The 21,861-nt window shown below is 40.1% G+C and overlaps 1 pseudogene; it reads right to left on the bottom strand.

Moving 5' to 3' along the window:
* Nucleotides 1–1,564: 1,564 nt before the first annotated feature.
* Nucleotides 1,565–21,727, bottom strand: LOC128604873 (E3 ubiquitin-protein ligase UBR2-like; annotated as a pseudogene).
* Nucleotides 21,728–21,861: the final 134 nt, after the last annotated feature.

The raw sequence follows: 21,861 nt of genomic DNA, 5'->3' as shown, positions 1-21,861 counted from the left end.
TCTGTGCTCAATTTGAACCCAAACGGTCACTGGGAGGCACCAACACATTTTGTTTTGTGTGTGGATTTTATATCATGTGATGTTTCCCACAAACACAAATTCTTTATATCAAATTGTAGATCTCCTTATTTTGAACAACTGTGCCTCAAGAACCACTGCTGTCAATCAAATTGCTGTCAACTCATACATACATGTACACACATTATGCACACACACATGAACTGGTGTGACTAACAGACCAGATCTTGTGCGATTTGTAAAAATAAATAAATAAAATTATTATATGAGCACAGTGACAGGGGCACCTTCATAAAGTTTTGCATTAGGTCCCCAGATGTTTAGGACAGTCACTGGATTTAGTTTTACACATTAATTTATAAATATCTATTGAATAAAAATGAAGCCATGTTTTTCATAATTGTTGTACAGATAGGTGGCAAATTAAAGGAACACCCTTAAAAAGGAGTTAGGGGTGAGGGCATTTTTCTGGCATGGTTTGGGTCCACTTATCCCCTTAAAGGAAATGGTCACTGCACATCAATATGAAGTGGTTTTGAATGATCACCTTTTTTCCTATGATGAAGCATTTCTATCCTGTTACAAACGGACAATGCACCATCCACAGGGCACAAGGGGTCAGTGAATGGTTAATGATGTGAAGGATATGTCATGGCCTAACCTGATCTCAACCCAGTTGAACATCTATGGGAGATTTTAGACCAATGTGTTATGTCTATGTGAGGTCTTCATAATTATCAAGACAGCAAATGATGATCTTTTGGAACAATAGTGTGCCATTCCAGCAGTACAATTCCAGAGACTTCTAGAATCAATGCCAAGGCACATTGAAGCTGTTCTGGGAACACATGGTGGCTTAACACTGTTTATTAAGATACTGTTAATTTTCCCTTTAATTTCTCACCCATCTGTATAATGTCACTGTCACATGGAAACCTAGTATCTCCAGATTTGATCATTTTTCCTTCTTTAAGTTCTTTATAAAACAATGCTATTGGTCACCCTTTACATTTAACTGTGGGTTTCACAAATATTTAACCAATGAAAAGTATTAAAAAGTGTTTGTGACTAAATCTCAATCTCTAAAACTTTTGGTAAAGCCTCATAACTCCACCCCACCTACATGTTGAAGCATTGATGTGCCACACAGCAGAGCTGAACGTAAACAGTGATCTTGAAGGTACATAAAGAACTGGTTGCTTTGAATAAATACAGCGTTTGCTTTCATCAGTAAACACCAAGTCTGTAAAGGCTTTTTTAATCTAACATTAATGTCATTTAAACATTTTTTTTTATGTACAGCCACACTTCCAACTGTAACAGTTCACTGCACAACATACAGGTTTTTTTTTTCCTGAAAAGTAACAGTTTGTCATGTGAGGTTTCCACCCGAGAGTGACAACATGTACAGTGTCCTCCACTAATATTGGCACCCTTGGTAAATATGAGCAAAGAACAAAACCTTTTGTTCAAAAAATTCACAAAAATACTCTGCTCTCATGGATAAACAATTGCAAACAGGTTTATTAAAAAAATGTTACATGGGTGCACAACAATTTTTTTTTTTTTTTTTTTTGTATAGCGCTTTTTACAATAGACATTGTCTCAAAGCTGCTTTACAGAAATATCAACATGGTATACAGATATTAAAGGTGCAAATTTATCCCAACTGAGCAAGCTACTGAGTGGCGACGGTGGCAAGGAAAAACTCCCTAAGATGTTTTAAGAGGAAGAAACCTTGAGAGGAACCCGACTCAGAAGGGAACCCATCCTCATCTGGGTAACAACAGTTAGTGTGAAACAGTTCATTATGGATTTATATGAAGTCTGTATGGCCTTAGGAGCAGCCGTAGTCCCAGCAGTCTGGAATTAGAGAAGATTTGAGCTCCATCCAGAGGCAGAAAGGACCTGGATCTCTAGTATCTCCATAAATTCGTGTGGGGCTCGGCGAAAGGAGAGAGGGAGAAAAAAGATAATTATGACTGCGAAGTAGTAGAACAGAATCTAGTCAGGGTAGGCTTGAATAAACAAATACGTTTTAAGCCTAGACTTAAACACTGAGACTGTGTCTGAGTCCCGAACACTAATAGGAAGACTGTTCCATAACTGTGGGGCTCTATAAGAGAAAGCTCTTCCCCCTGCTGTAGCCTTCACTATTCGAGGTACCGTCAAATAGCCTGCACCTTTTGATCTAAGTAGTCGTGGCGGATCATATAAAACCAAAAGGTCGCTTAGATATTGTGGCGCGAGACCATTTAGTGCTTTATAGGCTAATAAAAGTATTTTATAGTTAATGCGAGATTTTACTGGGAGCCAATGCAGTATTGATAATATCGGTGTGATATGGTCGTATCTTCTAGTTCTAGTTAGGACTCTAGCAGCTGCATTCTGGACTAACTGGAGCTTATTTATATTCCTACTGGAACATCCAGACAGTAAGGCATTACAGTAATCTAATCTAGAGGTGACGAATGCATGACGAATGCATGAATTATTATTATATGAATTATATAAGTATTTCTGCATCATGTAGTGACAATATATTTCTTATCTTAGAAATATTTCTGAGATGAAAGAAAGCTATCCTAGTAATATTATCTACATGAGCATCAAATGATAGGCTGGAGTCAATAATCACTCCAAGGTCTTTAACTGCTGCACATGATGAAACAGAAAGACCATCCAGAGTAACCATGTGATCAGAAAGATTACTTCTAGCTACACGTGGGCCTGATAAAAGTATTTCTGTTTTATCAGAATTAAGTAGAAGGAAGTTAGTTAACATCCAACGTCTAATGTCCTTTACACATTCCTCAACTTTACTAAGCTTCTGTCTGTCCTCTGGCTTCGCTGAAACATACAGCTGTCTATCATCAGCATAACAGTGGAAGCTAATTCCATGTTTACGAATAATTCGACCTAGAGGTAGCATATATAAAGTAAAAAGCAGTGGGCCTAAAACAGAACCCTGCGGAACTCCAAAAGTAACCTCAGTACACATGGAGAAATCACCATTACATCTACGAACTGATAACGATCGGTCAGATAAGACCTGAGCCAGGAGAGGACTGTTCCCTTAATACCAACAACATTTTCTAATCTATCAAGGAGAATAGTGTGATCTATAGTATCAAAAGCTGCACTAAGGTCGAGTAACACAAGCAGCGAGACACAACCCTGATCGTAGGTCAGTAGAAGGTCATTTACTACTTTAACTAATGCTGTCTCTGTGCTATGATGAGGTCTAAACCCTGACTGATACATTTCATGAATGTTATTCCTATCTAAGTACGAGCATAACTGCTTTGCTACAACCTTTTCTAAAATCTTAGAGGTAAAGGGGAGATTTGATATTGGTCTATAGCTGGACAATTGAGACGGGTCAAGATCAGGTTTTTTAATCAAGGGTTTAATAACTGCTAATTTAAGTGATTTAGGTACATAGCCAGTGCTTAGGGAAGAACTGATTATATTTAAAAGTGGTTCAATTACTCCTGGACAAATCTGTTTAAACAAACATGTAGGTACGGGATCTAGTATGCAAGTTGATGAATTGGCTGAAGAGATTAATGAAGCTAGTTCAGTCTCTCTAAGTGGAGCAAAGCACTCTAAACATTGATCTGATATTGCTACATTGTCATGTAATGGGTTTGTTACAGTACTGTCCGGTTTTAATTTAATGGCCTGTATTTCACGTCTAATATTTTCAACCTTATCAATGAAAAATTTCATGAAATCTTCACTGCTATGTAATGATTGTGATTGAGTGTTTCTCTCTGTAGTGGTTTCATTCCTAGTTAATTTTGCTACTGTGTTGAAAAGGAATCTAGAATTGTTTTTGTTGTCTCCTATTAAGGTGGAGAAATAGATTTTTCTACCATTGCCAAGAGATTTTCTATATTTCAGTAGGCTCTCCTTCCATGCTGTTTGAAATATCACCAGTTTGGTTTGACGCCATTTACGTTCTAATTGTCGAGTTGTCTGTTTTAAGGTTCGCGTTTGATCGTTATACCAGGGTGCTCATTTTTTTTCTCTAATTATTTTCCTTTTGAGTGGAGCCACTCTATCTAGCATGTAGCGGAGTGTTGACTCCAAGCTTTCAGTCGCCTGATCGAGTTCTATGGGATCTGACGGTGATCCAAATCTAATTGATGTTTCTGCGAGGTTATTTATGAAGCTCGGTGCAGTAGCTGATGTGTAGGTACGTTTTACGCGGTAGCGAGGCGAGGTGGAAATATTATGATCAATTCGTATTATGAACGAGATAAGATAATGGTCTGAGACAACTTCAGACTGCGGAAAAATGATAATTTTTTCTATTCTTAGTCCGTATGTTAGTATGAGGTCAAGAGTGACAATTATTGGCACCCCTATGAGTCCATGAGAAATACAGTATCTCACAAAAGTGAGTACACCCTTCACATTTTTGTAAATATTTGATCATATCTTTTCATGTGACAGCACTGAAGAAATGACACTTTGCTACAACATAAAGTAGTGAGTGTACAGCTTGTGTAACAGTGTAAATTTGCTGTCACCTCGAAATAACTCAACACACAGCCATTAATGCCTAAACTGCTGGCAACAAAAGTGAGTACACCACTAAGTGTAAATGTCCAAATTGGGCCCAGAGTGTCAATATTTTGTGTGGCCACCATTAAGTTCCACTGCAGTGGCTTAGTAGGTGGCTTTGTACTCAACCTATTTGCATTAAAGGAATTAGATATCATTTTATGTTAACAATATGTTCCCCTTCACATATTGAAGCCATTGATCTCTAATAATTTGACAATTATATGAGTGTACGATATTGACCCATAGAGTAGATACAAGTAAGAACAGGACAGTAAAATACTAACAAACAGTATATGTAGTGTCCTTAAACAGGACAGTAAAATACTAACACTTTATGAAGGACAGCTGAGATGCATTTGGGATTCTGCCACACAGCTTCAGCTAAACTTACCTCAGGATTTAAAACAGGAAAGAGTTTGACATCTTCACAGTAACACGCTTTTATTTCTAAAGTGTAACCACAATTAGAAATACTTGAATGTGGAGAGGATCATTTCAGCCCTGAGGAGTCTAAGCAGTGCAATGCTGAATAGGACAGCACCAGACTCCCCTGACATACAAACACAAAACATGATTCAGAGACTACAGCCAAAGAAACCACAGACAATGACCTGTTAGATAGACAGGTTTAGATTCTGGACAACAATGATACTCTAATCTGATGCTAATATACATTTAATAGTGCCTAAAGTATCATTTAACAAGCTTGTCAGCTCACCACTGAGTGGAACATGTCCACATCCAGAATGCAGGGGGAACTTTCCACCTGGGGAGCAAGAACAAGTGCTGCGCGGAGCACGCACGCACACACAGTTAAAGAACTAAAAAACTACAAGTGAGAGAAAAATAAATAATGAAATAAATATACCTGCCAACAGTCGCATGAAGTGATTTTGCACAGAGGAGAGAGAGGAGACTCAGCATGCAGAGCCAAACTGAGCCAGGGAACTCAAATAGTCTCCTAAACAAGGGCACGTTTTATGACCCTTCTATTTTTTATTATTTAGGATACAAAATATGGATAAATATTACAGGATATAGAAGGAATTAGAACTGAGGAAGGAGAACATAATACCTGCAGATATTCGTGATTCAGAATATTTAGTAATGCTACCAAAATGAACCCCGAACATAACTGAGCAATCTTCTAGATATCTTTAGAGTGTGAATGATGCTCAGAAGCTTGAATAATGATCTGAGAGATGCAGTCTATTTATATATATATATATATATATATATATATATATATATATATATATATATATATATATATATATATATGCTTTTATATTTAGAATTACAAGTGAAAAGCAAATCAAATCATCGGAAGAATTTATTCTAGTGTACAATTAACTACTACATCCTGCAAGCAAACAGTGCTTCGTCGAGTATTTTAACAGCACTAACAATACCTCTGATACAGAATTTATTACATCATCACACATCCCTCGAAAGAAGAATTCATTCTGGCTTGATAAGTGTCACGTACCGTGGGGAATACAGAAGCAGAAGCGGGCGGCAGGTTCAGGCAGAATAATCCAGAGGGGTGAGCACAGTCCGTAGTCAAGAAGCAAGCGAGGGTCAGGCGATCATGCAAACAAAACAAACGGGGCAAGGCAGAAATCGTGGTCGGGGACGTAAGCAAAGGCCAAAGTCACTTATGGAATAAAGACAGTAGGTAACGCTTGGAGAACGACAGAGAAACTAGTCTGCTGAACGTTTACTTCACAAAGTGTCTCTGTATCCAAAGTCTCTTAATAAGCCGTGGTGAGTGGACAAGGTGATTGGCTGCAGGTGTGTGTGATCAGAACTCCGGGGAGGTGAGCGCATGCGTGTGGGAAGTGTAGTCCTCAGCGGCCATGTTAGAAGTGGGTGTTGCTTCTCGGGAAACCGAGTCCTGGCTGGGCTGAGATATGACAATAAGTTGGGTTGTCATACCTGTCTACAGGGTAAACTTCCAAACAGAGGCTTCTCCTCATCTACCAATAATCTCTCTGTACAAAATACAAGCACAGAAAAACAACAAATGCGTATCATAATGTTCTTTACCAAAAAGAACAACATTTTTACTAACTACCCTTTAACACAGGTCAGTGAATATTGTAAATCTTATACATGAATTCTTAGTCTGTAAGAAATGGGTGCAGACTGACCTATAGACTGGATGGTGTAAGAACAGCTGCCCCAGCACATGATAGGCACACAGGGGTCCTGCTCATTAGGGTGCACCTTAAGGCCAACTTTATAAGTGGCGGTCCCAAATGTCATCAGCATCTCCCTTATGGAGCTTGAATAAGGGGTGCTATCAAAACACATCACAGATCAGTGTTAAAGACACGCTCAGATACGCAGTTGTGAAAGGAAACAGTGGGTATGCTTACACTGGTGTGTGGTCCAGCCTGAAACTCTCAGGAGGAGGAGAGTCCTCCACAGTCTCTGTCTCACCAGCATCTAAAAGACAAACACCACAATATGACTGCATGTGCACACATACACACACAAATAAGGAGCACACGCACTATATATGATGAGACTCACTTGTTGGCTTGGCTCTCTTATGAGCAGAGTGCAAGGCTCTGATCTGCTTGTATACGTTGTATTCAGCCAATGAGCCAGACCTGGCTGCTCACTATTGCTGTAACTACAAACATGCATGCATTTTACTATTTAACCAGAGAAAATGTCAAACTCAATGGGACAACTGGCAAATTTACTGTAATAAACTGAGTCAGTGTGACTAAATATCATGCAACAGCAGTGGATTAGCCATCTTACATAAGCAGAAATTCTATACTCTGATCTCAACATGGCAATTCAGCTACAGATATCAATTCCCATCCATCCATCCATCTTCAACCGCTTACTCCTTTTCAGGGTCATGGGGAACCTGGAGCCTATCCCAGGGAGCATCAAGCACAAGGCGGGGTACACCCTGGACAGGGTGCCAGTCCATCGCAGGGCACACAATCACACACATATTCACACACCCATTCATACACTACGGACACTTTAGACACGCCAATCAGCCTACCATGCATGCCTTTGGACTGGGGGAGGTACCAGGGCACCGGGTAAACCGGGGTACCCGGAGGAAACCCCCGCAGCACGGGGAGAACATGCAAACTCCGCACACACAGAGCCGCGGGAATCAAACCCGGCCCCTGGCGGTGTGAGGCGAACGTGCTAACCACTAAGGCACCGTGCGCCTGAGATCAATAACCTTGCTATAAAATATATAAATAAATAAGAGGAATAATGGAATGGGGTATGCACTGTTACAGTGTCATTCTGTACCCTTCCATGGCATTTCATAGGCAAGTTTGCATTGGTTACAGAGCCACTACAACTAATTCGCCAATGCAATGGTTAAATATTAAGCGGTCCGGATTCAGAGCAACTCCACTTAGAATAATCACAAGCACAAGTTTGTATGTGAGTACCTGCAGGTGGTCTCAGTGAGGGGCAGGAGAGGAATGACTGTGTTACTGCGACACTTACAGAGTGGACACAAGTACTCCCCATTCTCTACATCGTAACTGGTTTGCTCATGCAGCCACTGCGCATCCTGACTCTGGAGTGTCTCAAAGTATCTGTAAGAGAAAATAACTCGAAGATTAAGAGACCATTATTTGACAACATGTCAAATTTCCATAAGCTTTATATGTACCATGCAATCACAGAAATGACCGAACTGGTCAGATCTATTAAGCAGTGACAAGCAAACTGATCCACTGAGCTGTTAAGCTTGACATGGATGTAGGATTGACGTGGGAACACATATACTGCTTGTAAAGCTCTCCGAGGTAACATTCTTCAGGAGTGTAAACTGTTGGACAGCACTCCCCTCCATTGAAGAACGGGAACATATGAAAAGTATTTTTGATTGGGAAGCGCACAGCACACGGCGGAATCTGACGTCCTCAACAACCGAGCATTGCTGATTACCAAGCGTAACAAGTTCCATCACCTGATTTCTTTAGCTTTTGATACTCACTGCACTTACTCCTAAGGTCAGATCAGGTTAACGTTCTTTGCTTCCCCATGAGGCGCAATAAGTTTACAGACTTTGAAAGTAACACTGGCTTGATCTAAGACAGTGAAAAACAGTCAAGTGCACATAGTAAGCTTCGTTTCATGCTTTGTGCAGATGATCAGCTCACTGTATTGGGTCAAAAAAAAAAAAAAAAAATCTGCAGATGGCATATTTAAGCCAAACACATCCAATTTGGATCTACATCTTATCGATCACCACACATCCATGAAGACTTTCCTGTACATCACAGATTAGGTTTTTGACTTTTCAGTCACAAAACATCCAGACTGATTGATTAGTATTAGCGAATTTATTCTAATTGCTCATATAAAGGTAATTATTTTCTAGACAAACTATTTACTGTTAGCTGCTGATTCTATTGCCTATATCCACAAACATTTGAAAGCAGCAAAACTTTTTATTTGGGATTAAGTAGAAGGCTGTCTAGAAGTAACATTTTGCCCAACTCCTCACCTCTGCCAGCAGTGAGAGTGCATGATGTGGCCACAGCTGCCGGTATGGGTACCAAAGGACAGGTCAGGGTGCATGAAGAGGGGATCATAGCTCTCTGTAACACACATGTATCCTCCAGAAATAAGCACACTGGCTACTCAAACCTATCCAATTACTTGACTTGCACACTGTAAACCATAACCTTACTTGGATTGTGAGGGGGTCTTTTGCGGTTCTTGGACATGACCGTAGAGCGTTGGACAAAGGCAGCGAGCACCATGGCGGTGCCATCAGGTAGGATCTCCTGCGCTTCGTGACACAGGATACACATCTCCATCTGCCTCCTCTCCTCCTCTGGCACGCCAACGACGAGGTCCCACACACACCAGAGCACTGTCACATGAACTGGGGCTGTACCAAGCAGAGACGGATGGTTACAAGTACACTATAACCTTAATTTTATGTTAAGGTACCTCTGAATTTGTTAAAATAATCAATGTTGAATAAATGGGTTCATCTTTTTTAATCACCAGGAAATTGCTAAAAATGGCCTAGGATCCTCTCTACTCATTTACCCCAACAGAAATGCTCTAAATGAATATGCAAGATAAAGAGTTTAAGGATGGGAATTTACTTATGTTATGTGAAGACCACCATTATATGCAAGAACTTTTAGGACAAAGAACAGACAACTGCTCAGCAAAGTCAAGGAAGTGTTGATGCATGCATTTACTGACATAAATGTACTAACTGGATATTGAGAATACAATACAAGTTGACTTATTAAGAACACTGCGTCACTACGAGCATGCTTAGGTACCTATGCTCTGCTGATGTAGAGGCTGAGGCGTCCAGATCCTCTGAATCCTGCGTGAGCAGATCTATGTACTTATTGATAAAATGACTCTGGCTCTCTAATGTTTGAGCCATGGTCTTTTTCCAGCACAGTTCAGCTTTCCTTTTTCTCTCCGCTTTGTCTTTGTCCCACACAGTCTGCAACACACACACACACACACACACACGTAGATTTAAGCTTACTAACATAAGATTACTAACATTTAATTTGCCTGTTTCTCTTCAAAGTACATACTACAATACATCATTAGCCTTGGCCTACACCATGGCCTTTATATGTACATGTTCTGCCTGGTGCAGGTGTCCTGACAGTTTTCACTATATGGAAAATAAAATGCACACATCACAGTGCATGGAAGTTCAGTTTGTGTAGTAAGCAATCCTTACAGGTCATTTAAATATTCATGTTGACATACAGCTTTTAAGTAACACGCACAATAAGCCACATCAAAACACCCCTAGGGCCACCTACAGATGATCAGCAGCAAAACCGCTTTGTGACAGTGAAGCATTTGTGCTTCACCATGGTGAGAGGTGCTGCTTTGCCTACCGGCCACGCCACCTTGAGCAGTGTTGCACTGCTTGGATTTCAAACAGGTCTTGAGGATGCAGCACTGCTTTAAACTTCATGGTAAAAACGCTCATCTTTTGTATGTTGCGCCTACCTTCAGTGAGCGAATTGCAAAACATGCTAGGCTGCCACCTGGTGGACATATTAGGTGCACGCATAGAGAGAGAAAGGCACATTGCAAACATAATCAAGATGTAATTTCACTTTAAGGATCCAGCGAATCATGTCTTTGTGCACTTCCAAGTGAGGCGCGCACTGCAAGGTCTCTAACAGAGCCAGGATGCTTGGAGTGTTGCGGGGGCTTCATTTTGTTGAATTTACTACACTATCATGTCATTTTAACAAAACATCCAAACATTTACCCTCTGCAGCATGGACTCAGACCAGTGTCCTCCACTGGGCTCCATAGCCCACTGCAGCACAGCTCCCAGCATGCCAAGCAGCACGTCACACTGCAGAATGTTTACCAAGCTGGCACACAGTGGGCAGAATGGAGGCAGGGCTACGACACACAGACACTCACACTTCAGCAATCTGCATTCAACTGACCAATCATTTTCAGATATGACTACAATCACTGAAGAAATAGCTTACCTGGGTCCTCTCCATTCTGTCTCTTAAGCTTTCGCTGAGCTTCCTCTGCCTGTATCCAACATAACAACATAAAAATTTAGAAAAACCATTAGTGCTCATGTGACTAAAGAGAATTACTACATCTGCCAAAAGCAGCACATCACCTTAAGGACATCCTCAGCACTAACAGCCGAATCAAAATGCAAATGGATAAGTGCATATATTGAGCTTCCAAAGAGCATTTCCTGATTAGACCACTAGGCACTCAAACTGGTATTTTGTCATTTATGTGCTTTTCTTTATCAATCACACAATCTGACAGAGGCTCTACACTTAAGAGAAGGAACTAAAGAATGAAGTAACACGTGAGTTGCAGACAGTTTTAGTTACTGCGTAGCAGGAGACTTTCTGTTGTGAGACACAGCAGCGGATGGTGTCCACTGAGTGTCCACACATACTAAGAGTGATGGGTTGTTCTCCATCAGTAAAACCGCTGTGGCAGTGAGTCAGAACTGTTAGGCACTTCTTACAGGCTTCAATTAGCACCCACTCCTGCAAATATATAGCACATAACAGGCTCAGCATGGACAGTCCTTATGCAAAAGGCAAATTGCAGGGTGCGTCTTTGATTGATAAACTCAAGGTCATGCACACATCAGATGTTGGAGTAGGTACCTGGCCACTGAAAAGTAGTTTTATGACTGCATTCAGATCTCCTGTTCTGTTAGCTCAAGGCAGCTATTATAAGTTGCCGTTATATCCTCTCAGAAATTCAGGTTAGCGTAGGTGAGGCAGCCAGCAATAAATATAATAAATATTTACATATGACCTAGAAATCTTGTCAGAAATCACTTCAGGCTACAACATACATGCACACATACAGGGTGTCGTAAAAAAAGAAACTTGTAACGATATTAATCGGTACAATATTTAAGGACCTAATAAGGATTACATGCAGCCCTTTGACTCCAGAACAGCTTGAAAAATTCTTGGAATGCCGTCACGCAAGTCCTGAGTGCATTGTGTTGGGATGTTCTTCATTCTTCACCAGGAAAACCCCTCCGTTCGTTAAGAGATAAAGGAGACGGACATCTACTGAGTCTGCATTCCAGATACTCCCATAAAAGGGTCAATGATGTTTAAACCTGGTGATTTAGGAAACCACTGTGTTAGTGTTCACCAAACCAGTTTTATACAAGGGTAGTACAATCATGTGACATGGGATTATCATCATGAAGTGTTTGTAGCATACATTTCATCTGGTCTTGAACAATTATTTCCAATTTCTCATGAGTCTAAGTTTTGAGTTCTTTACACCAGGTTATGATTCTTCATGCATTGACATTTGATGCAAAAGGTTTCTGAATGGCAGCCCTGGTTTTGCAAAGCTCATAATGCACAGATTTGCTGAGCCTAGTTCATGGACATGTTCATTTAATAGCTTTACTATGTTCGTCCATAGCTACGGACGATAGCTTCGTCAGTAGCTTTGACTTGCGACCACTGTTCCTCTTTGCTGAACCCTTTTGTCCATGTTTGATATACTCTTCCTTGATTTTGAAACATTAACGGCGTTTACACACCTAGTTCATTTGAGCACTCAAAGCGGTCTCGGGCCTATATAAGGTGTATATATGTGAACATTCAAGTGATCTCAGACCCCCCCTAAAAGGACCCACAAATGAACCATACTCAGGCCACCTTCTGTGGTTTTGATTGATTTGTGCATTGTGAAAACAAAGTAGTCTCGGTCTGCTTCACGTTTGCTTCATACAGTAGATAAAGAACTTGAGAGTTGATGTACATGTATAGCTACAGTTTTCTGTTACCTAACAGAACAACAACTCAAATTTTTTATTTTGGGATCATGTGGTCCTACAATAATGTCAGCATTTTGTTTAGCAACATGACATAAGCTAACAGAGCCACTGTGGTAATAGCAATTATCATAGCATTTCAGCCAAATGACTGTATCGTGTAAAGCAACCATCTTGAATGGCATAGTCACTATTAAACTATGGGAAAAGAGTTAGTGTGAACACCAAATGATCAGAGATCTCATCAACACTAAAATTTCCAGAAACAGAACTGGGTCCACTTTCGAGTCCAACTGTACTGTGAGCACCAAAAGCACTGAGGCCATTTGCAGCTCCCTTTCAGGTCTCACTTACATTAAACCTAGAACTCCTGAACCTAAATCTTTCGCCATCCCGTCATCAGTGAGCTCGCCTCAATCTCGTCAAGTGATGAATGAAATCTGATCCGTGCTGCGACTCTGACCCTTCGGCTCATGATGAATTGAGCAAACGCGCTCAGTTTTTAATTGCAGCGTCCTAACTGAACTAAATGATTTTTATTACTAGAAAAAAGCAAAATGACAGTAGGGGCAATGCCGCAGCGGGCAAGTGATGTAATCGCTGTGTGGCCGAACACCATGTAACACCGGGAACACCGACTAACGCATCAAGCCAATTTTGGGGACTGATGCACCTGCAATTACAACACCCACTATTTAGCCGAACTGGAGCTCTGTCAGTTGCCTGTTAATTCTGAAAACTCATTAAGGGATCATTTTCAGACCATTTTTATAGTGGCTGCATGCTGTTAGCTGGCACAACGATTCACCCATACACAATAGCTGTGCTTGTCAAGATGCTTTTTCATGTACTGTTAGTTATTTTGTCCACTTCCTGCACGTCGAATACTTCCTTCTTATTTGAAGGCTTCCATATATAGATTTAAATTTACAACCACATGTAGAACTTTGACCTTCAAGAAATCCCTACTCAGAGCCAATCATTTCCATACACCTCAAAGACATGACAAAGACAAAAGTCCTGTGATCTTCAGACAGATCTTGTTGGTTTTAGTTTGTGCAGGAATAATATGTGCATTTGCTGCTATGGTCGCACTACCAGAACTCCTGTAGAGTGTGCACATATTGTAATATACTAGTACTGGTGAGTGTGTTAGTACTCACATCACTGGCACACCACTCTTGCATCACTGAGAATGTGTGTGGGTCCATACCCTGCAGAAATCACAAATCCCCAACACACATTATACTACTGATATTAAAGAACATGGCTATATTGCACCCCACATGATCATTACATCTATAACTGCAAGTTAACATGGCTTATACAAACACACAAACACACTGCATGCACTTGAGCAGCTCCAAGAAAGCATCAAGTCCTTCCAGAAACTTCTCCCTGAGCTTGTCGGTCCACTCTGTTGGACGGCTAATCAGGACATATCTGAGTTTAAAAAAAAAAGTTTAATGAGAATGATTAGCTATTAATTATCATTAATAATGATATTCTCTGACAGACAGTGTAACACATTCTGCTTTTTTCCAGCCGTACTTGAGGTCTTCTATAAGACTCTGGACCCTGCGGAATTTAAAGACCTTTTGTGCACTGTAGAGTTCAAACTGAAATCGTCCCTGCTGGTCTGGATGTCTCAGGTGATCATGGAGTGTGCGGACGATCGTGGTCATCAGGCTCTCCTCTGTGATCAGCATCCGTGCCTGTAATGAGGATAAGACCACAAATCGGTCTTCTAATAGTGATAAAGTTAACATTTTGTTACAATTCCAATAAATAGTCAAATGAAGTGCACTTCGTTCAACCCTACTTTAATAATAAATGTTTTCCCCAAATAGGGAAAACGACCTTGCTGCTAGATCTTTAATCATTCTATTAAGCTGTATATTCACTATACAACTGGGGGGAAGAACAGTTAAAGTGTGAACATTCAGAATTGAGTGAATCTAAGAAGACTGTTTCTCCCAACACGTACATGATACCAAAGCCACTGCACACCAGATACAGTGGAGCTTGAAATGTGAAAGTTTTCTATATTTCTGCATAAATGAGACCTAAAACATCAGATTTTCCACACAAGTCCTAAAAGTAGGCAAGAACCCAATTAAACAAACTAGACTGAAATATTATACTTGGTCAATTATTTATTGAGGAAAATGATGCAATATTACAAATCTGTGAGTGGCACAAATATTGTACTTCTAACCTTAGAGTAAGAACCTCGAAGATTAGCAGTTAATTTGCCTGAATCTCAAGAGAAAGTGGGTCATGCAGCAAGAAAACAACCTTAAACACACTTTTCTTCTTTAACCATTTTTGGTAGAATGAATTAAGTGAATGTTTTGGAATGTTCAAGTCAAAGTCCTGACCTTAATCCACTAGAAATGTTGTGGAAGGACCTGAAGGATGCAGTTCATGTGAGGAAACCCACCAACATCCCAGAGTTGAAGCTAAAATTCCTCCAAGCCGATGTGCAGGACTGATCAACAGTTACCGGAACTGTTTAGCTGCAGTTATTGCTGCACAAGGGGGTCACCCCATATCCTGAAAGCAAGGGTTCACATACTTTTGCCACTCACAGATATGTAATATTGGTTCATTTCCCTCAATATATAAATGATGAAGTATTATATTTTTGTCTCATTAGTTTAATTGGGTTCTCTTTATCTATAACCCCAATTCCAAAAAGGCTGGGACAATATGGAAAATGCAAAAAAAACCAAAACAAACAAACCCCAAAACCAAAGAGACATTTGAAAATTCAATTCACCCTGTACTATATTGAAAACACATTATTTGATGTTGTACTTTGAATATTTAAAAAATAAATTGAATTCACACTCATTTCAAATCTGATGACTGCAACAAACTCCTAAAAAGTTGTTTAACACTGTGTAACATCACCATTTCTTTTATTAACAAGCGGGATTTTCTACCATTCATCCGTTATAGATTTCTTCAGCTGCGCAACTATACAGTGCCTTGGTTGCACTCTTTTGCGCTTCATAATGCAGCACACTTTCTCAATCAGAAACAGGTCAGGACACGAAGGCACGGTGAAAATTTGCACTGACAGGTAATGGAGAACTCCCTGTCATGGTCATCCTTCATGTAGGGCTGGACGATATGGCCAAAATGTATATCACGATATATTGCTTAATTTCGGTCGATACGATATAACTCCGATATCGATAAGAACAATATAAATCCTCAGAAAAACTGCCAAGGACGCCCACAACAGATGTCTGTACCTTCAAACTTCTGTAAATGAATGCCAAGTCTATGAAACCTCCTCCTATAAAACTATATAATAATTTAGAAATTAAAAAAATTATTTTGAATTTAACCTTCATACAAGCAAGAAATGTGAAATCACTGTCAAATAAACAAATCTCTCACCTTTGTCAATATTAATATCTTTAACTTATTACTATTTTATTCTTATAGATTGAAATTAAAGTGCTTCAGCCAGGATAAAAAAATTATGAAAAATGCTCAGAGTTGCTGAAGAAAACAGAAAAAGTGTGAGCAATAACAAGAACACATGTTGCTCAGGGCAGGGACATTGTTGGGGGTTGATGACACCCTATGACAGGCTCTAGAGGTTTCTAGCAAGAAATACAAGCTGGTCTACATTATCTGGCTTCAAAGATGCCCTTTTACATGTGACAATGTTGCCACCTGTACTAAAAACCCTCTCAGAGGGGGAGCTTGTGGCTTGAATACACAAGTAATGTTTTGCCAGTTGTCCTACTCTGGGGAAGTTCTTATGAGAGACACTAACAAACAAACTGACAGAGGCTCTACACTTAAGAGAAGGAACTAAAGAATGAAGTAACACGTGAGTTGCAGACAGTTTTAGTTACTGCGTAGCAGGAGCTCGGGTACATGCTTTAAGTAGTGAATGATTATTTACAAAAACTGTTTTCAGAATTGTAATGCTGTTCTCTCCAGGGAAGGGGTCACAATGTTAACTGATGTCTGCCCCAGAGACAATAACAGCACCGAGACTCTTCCCATGATGTCTAACCTGAAATCTTCCTGTAATGCTGCAGACCGAGGGGTCCTGGTCCATGCCACCATGGAGGACATTTTAAGCTCATTGTAAAACACTGATTTTGAGTTTCTTGAAGCATTTTGGTGTTCATTTGGAAGTATGCTTGGCTCTTTATCTTGTTGAAAGCCAAGTCTGAACCTCCTGGCAAAGGCAAGCTAAAGGTTCTGGGCTAAAATGTGATTGCTCCTCCCTCCCTCTCCCTCTCCCCCTCCCCCTCCCTCTCCCTCTGCTTCAGCGGTTCAACCCCAGATACCAGGCAAAAATTACTTCATGTATACAGAGATCCCCAAACTATACACCGAAACCAGACCTCATTTCAGAACATCTCGAAGAAAAAACATTTTATGCCTACATATTTATTATATATCTATTTTGTAATTGCTTTTTATATTATGTGACTGTTGTTTTTTATAATGCTCAAGTGTTTAAATAAAGGAGTTAAAAGTATTATTTATTTATACACAAAGGGGTATCGAGTATCGTGTATTTTTGCTAGTATCGACTACTAGATTTTTGGTATCGTGACATCCCTAGATTGGACATTCTACGTTTGAGTTATAACAACTTCCTTTTTCATGGTGAAACTTCTAAATTTGTGAGAGCGCCACGCCCACGGCGAGCAGCAAAAATTCAAAAGCTTCGCAATTTAGCATCGTCAATGCCTGTAGATGAGACTGACCGAACGTGATGCCGATCTGATGAAAGCTCCAGGAGGAGTACGTTAAAGTACGAGGCCCGGAAATGGCAAAAAACGGAGGAAAAAATTAAGAGAAAAATCAAAATGCTGACTTCCTGTTGAGTTTAGGGTATGGGTTCAAGAGACCAGGGAGTCAGCCATTTTAAGTGTTGTCTCAATTGCAAAATCCTTCCAGTGCACTGGAACGTTTGCTCCCAAAATATCCCCAGAACGCACCACAAAAACCAGGGAGCATCGATACTCACTATGTTCCCTTACTGGAAATGACCTCATGTCTCTCAGCTAATGTCTCTCTCTAGTGTCTGGTTTAAAATTAGCTCAATCTGCAAACCCAAGCTGGCTGATTTGTGTCCATTGTCACTGAATATTTGAATGGAGCTATACTGAGAGCGATTGTAAATGCACTGTAGCACTTGTCTGTCCTGCAGACTTCATAGTTGAAAATGTGAACTGCTTGCTCCCAAAACTTCTTTAGTGCAGATTAGGGCTGCACAATTAACCGAATATCGATCGCGATTAGGATTTTGACTCCCCACGATTAAATGAACATGATCGACTGCGATATTGACATTTAAATTCCGTCCTCCGCTCACAGAAAACTCCACTGCAGATCAAATCAAGTGGCTCCTACACTACAGCCAATCCCCATAGAGTGGTGCAGGGATGACGTCATTTTGTAGTGCCAAAACCCCGAAACGGAATTAGCATTTCAGCCCTCGAGTTGCTAGCTTCGCTTCGAGCTCCAGAGCGAGGGGAAATCATGAAATTAGCACGATGCTAAATAGCACTTCAGAGGTTGTCGGGGACATTAAACCTAATCACGCTGAGTGGGAAAAAAACTTTGCAGATAAACTCGGGGCTCTACGGTGCAACCATTTCACTCGCGTTGTGACTGAAAAGTACTTTGTGCGACTGTGAATAAATATTTATTCACACCGGTGCAAGTGACCTGTTCGGAGTTGTATAATACAAACGGAATAAAAACTACAGGAAGTCCAAAATACATCTACACCGCGCAACAGTTACTTTCACACTGCTTTTCATCTCCTCAGTCCACTGTACAAGTGTGGAAATACTGCAAAGAAGCCATTATGATGAAGTGACTCTACATCATCTGCTTCTCTCAACTCTCCGATCTCACAACCGCCATCTTTTATTGATCCCGCAAAATGACCTGAACTTTCACCTGCTCGTGTAGACACAGTGGCTTCGGGCGGAGTAAATTAATAATAACGTTACAAGGTGGGTTTAATTCAGACTTCTTTATTAAATAATTCCTCACCAATCATAATCAAGAGTAGAACTGTTCCGTCTGTAAACATACAGTACACTGCCGCTCTCCTTCACTAACTCTAATTCATTTCATTTAAACTCACGGTTGCCAGATATCACTAGAAAAGTCAACTCCAGTTTCCATGTTTTGATTTATCCCCCCAAAACACAATATTATCAGCAGACATGGACACTGTACTGGGGAAACGATCTAAAACTGAAACAAAAATAAAACTACTAAAATGTAAAGACAGAAAATGTGCTTAGTTAAAATAAATCATTTAATATATATATATATATATATATATATATATATATATATATTATAATACCTTCATAAAATATAAATAAAATGAGAAATGAAATAATGTTTAATTACTATGGGTTGCATTTAATATCAATTTGACCTTAACCTTAGATCACTATTTCCTTAGAAAGCTATTAGCCTTTTTCCTAATATGGATCATTTTTGTGTTAGTCTACTCTTAATTAGGACTCTTTATTGTTCAAGATATTTTAAAATAAATATTTTATGCTGTATATTTATCAATTAACCAACAGTATTTCTCATTGCTATTATTTTATTCAGTTAACAGTGACCATGAGCAGAGAGCTTACATTTAACTGTTTATGACAGACTTCCTGATTAAAGCTTAAATAAAAAAGATTGGTATCTGGATCTGTTTCAGCTGTAAAAATCCTGATCGGAGCATCCCTAATGAACACCATTAAACTAAAGCGCTTTGCATCTGACAGGTAAATGAACTCACCCAATCACATCCTATATGAGATTATTCAGATATCTACACAATACACACAGAGCGGTTCGAGAACTGACTCCAGCCCAGAACCATGACAGTGGAAAATGTGTAATAGTGTAGCTTTAAATATATTTAAGAGGAGCAGACTTCAAACAGGTTCACAGTTGTTTTTGTGCATACAGTCTGTAAAATGAACTGAAAATATTACATTTAGTTAATCAGAAGATAAATTAATGTCATGGCTCACACGATGTTCCTAAATTCTGTCATAATTGACCAGCTCAAGTTCTCATGCCTACTTGTGTGTTATATTGTGGCATGAGAAAACTTAAATGTGAAAGTGCAATAAAAAACATGTCACTAAAATCAATTAATCATCATGATAAATAATGAACACCTATAACTTACACAATGTCTGGGGTAACTGTTCTGCTAGACCTGACCAGATTTTCTCATTGACTTCATGGCAATAAAGGGTACAATCAATACCCAGACACCTGAATATTCGAATAATATGCTCCTTCGACAGTGGGACAATCGAGAGCGTCCTGACCAGCTGTCTCACGGTGTAGTACGGGAACTGCACCGCCTCCAACCGCAAGACCCTACAGCGAATTGTGAGGACAGCTGGAAAGATCATCGGGTCTCTCTACCCACCAGACACCTCCTTCAACTACCGGTGCATCCGCAAAGCGACCAGTATTGTGGAGGACCCCTTTCACAGACTATTCACCCCCCTGCCATCCGGCAGAAGGTACAGGAGCGTCCGTGCCACCACCAGCAGACTCTGCAACAGTTTCTTCCCTGAGACAGTCAGATTACAGTGCTCACCTGGGCTAGTCAAACACCTCACCCAGTAAGACTCATACCACTGCACACCGCACTAACCCAGTAAGACTTTACATAGCTGCATCAGTCACTTTATACTAGGGAACTATTTCTGCTGCCAGTATTGCTGCAGTACATGTGCTGCTACATTACACAGTAGCTTACAGTTACAGTCAATGTCCTGTGTAGCTACTGTCCTGTGTATTTGCTGTTTTGTGTTTTTATTGTGTTGCACTCGTCTCACACAGAACAGTACGCAAGACTACATAAAGTGCAAATACACAACTGTGTTGCATCATGGTCCGGAAGGAAAATGTTAAATTAAATGAACTTCACTTAGTGTTGTGGTTTTAGCACATGGAGCCATTGCTTATTATAATAATGAACAGCTATGAGAGTAAAAGCACTGCAAACCCACATAAAAATTAAAGCATATTTCTAATTCTGGAAAAAAAAAAATGACATACTGCTGTACCTGCAGTGAAGATTTTCCCTGCACCCGAGAACACCACCACACGGCACTCTGAGTCTTCAGCAATCTGATTAAAGCATTCGATCATTTCACTGTAGGGAAAAAAGCACTAATGATGTTATTATGCAAAGTTGCCTATAACGGAGTATAAAGCCAACGCCTTATATAACAAAACAAAGACGTCCAATGCAACAAAGCAGAATTATACATGGGGGAAATTAACACTTTTTTTTTTTTTTTCCCTAAATGTCTTCCAAAAAAAGTTTTTTTTTTTCTTCATACTTTCATTTTTTCCCCCCAGATAGCCTTTAAGGATGCTTTTGACAAGAGAAGAATGTATTGAAATCATTCTCATGCCTGGATCAGGAAGCTGTGGCAAGGTTGCGATGGACTAACAGGAAACATGGCGAACACAGCAAACATACAACACAGTTTCCAAACTTATTAACAAATTCAAAAAGACTGCAAGTGTTGCAGACCAACCGAGAAGTGCACGTCCACTGACGAAGGCACAACCGACCTGGTACTGGCAAACATAGTCCTTATGGTATGGAGACTTTTGGAAAACCCAGTAGTTATGTCCTTTATTTGATGGAAAAACATACCTCCAGTAGGCCTAGTTCATGGCGTTGCGTTTCTCTGGTCGGTGCAGCTCTACAGGAGTGATGTGATTGGCTGGGTGGGTGACTGACAGGGTGGTGAAGGGTGGAGTGGGGCCTCCTGAAGTCGACATGTCTCGAACAGCGTTCAGAGTAGGAAACCACAGGCTCCTGTCTGATAAACACCAGTCAACAGGTTAATATGATGACTATTTACGGAGATGAATAAAGGACACAAGACTATGGCCCCATACACAGTGATGGACAA

Source organism: Ictalurus furcatus, unplaced genomic scaffold, assembly GCF_023375685.1.
Source record: "Ictalurus furcatus strain D&B unplaced genomic scaffold, Billie_1.0 scf4, whole genome shotgun sequence".
NCBI lineage: Eukaryota > Metazoa > Chordata > Actinopteri > Siluriformes > Ictaluridae > Ictalurus > Ictalurus furcatus.
Note: the sequence above shows the minus strand (reverse complement) of the source record. Positions and strands in the feature narration are given on the sequence as shown.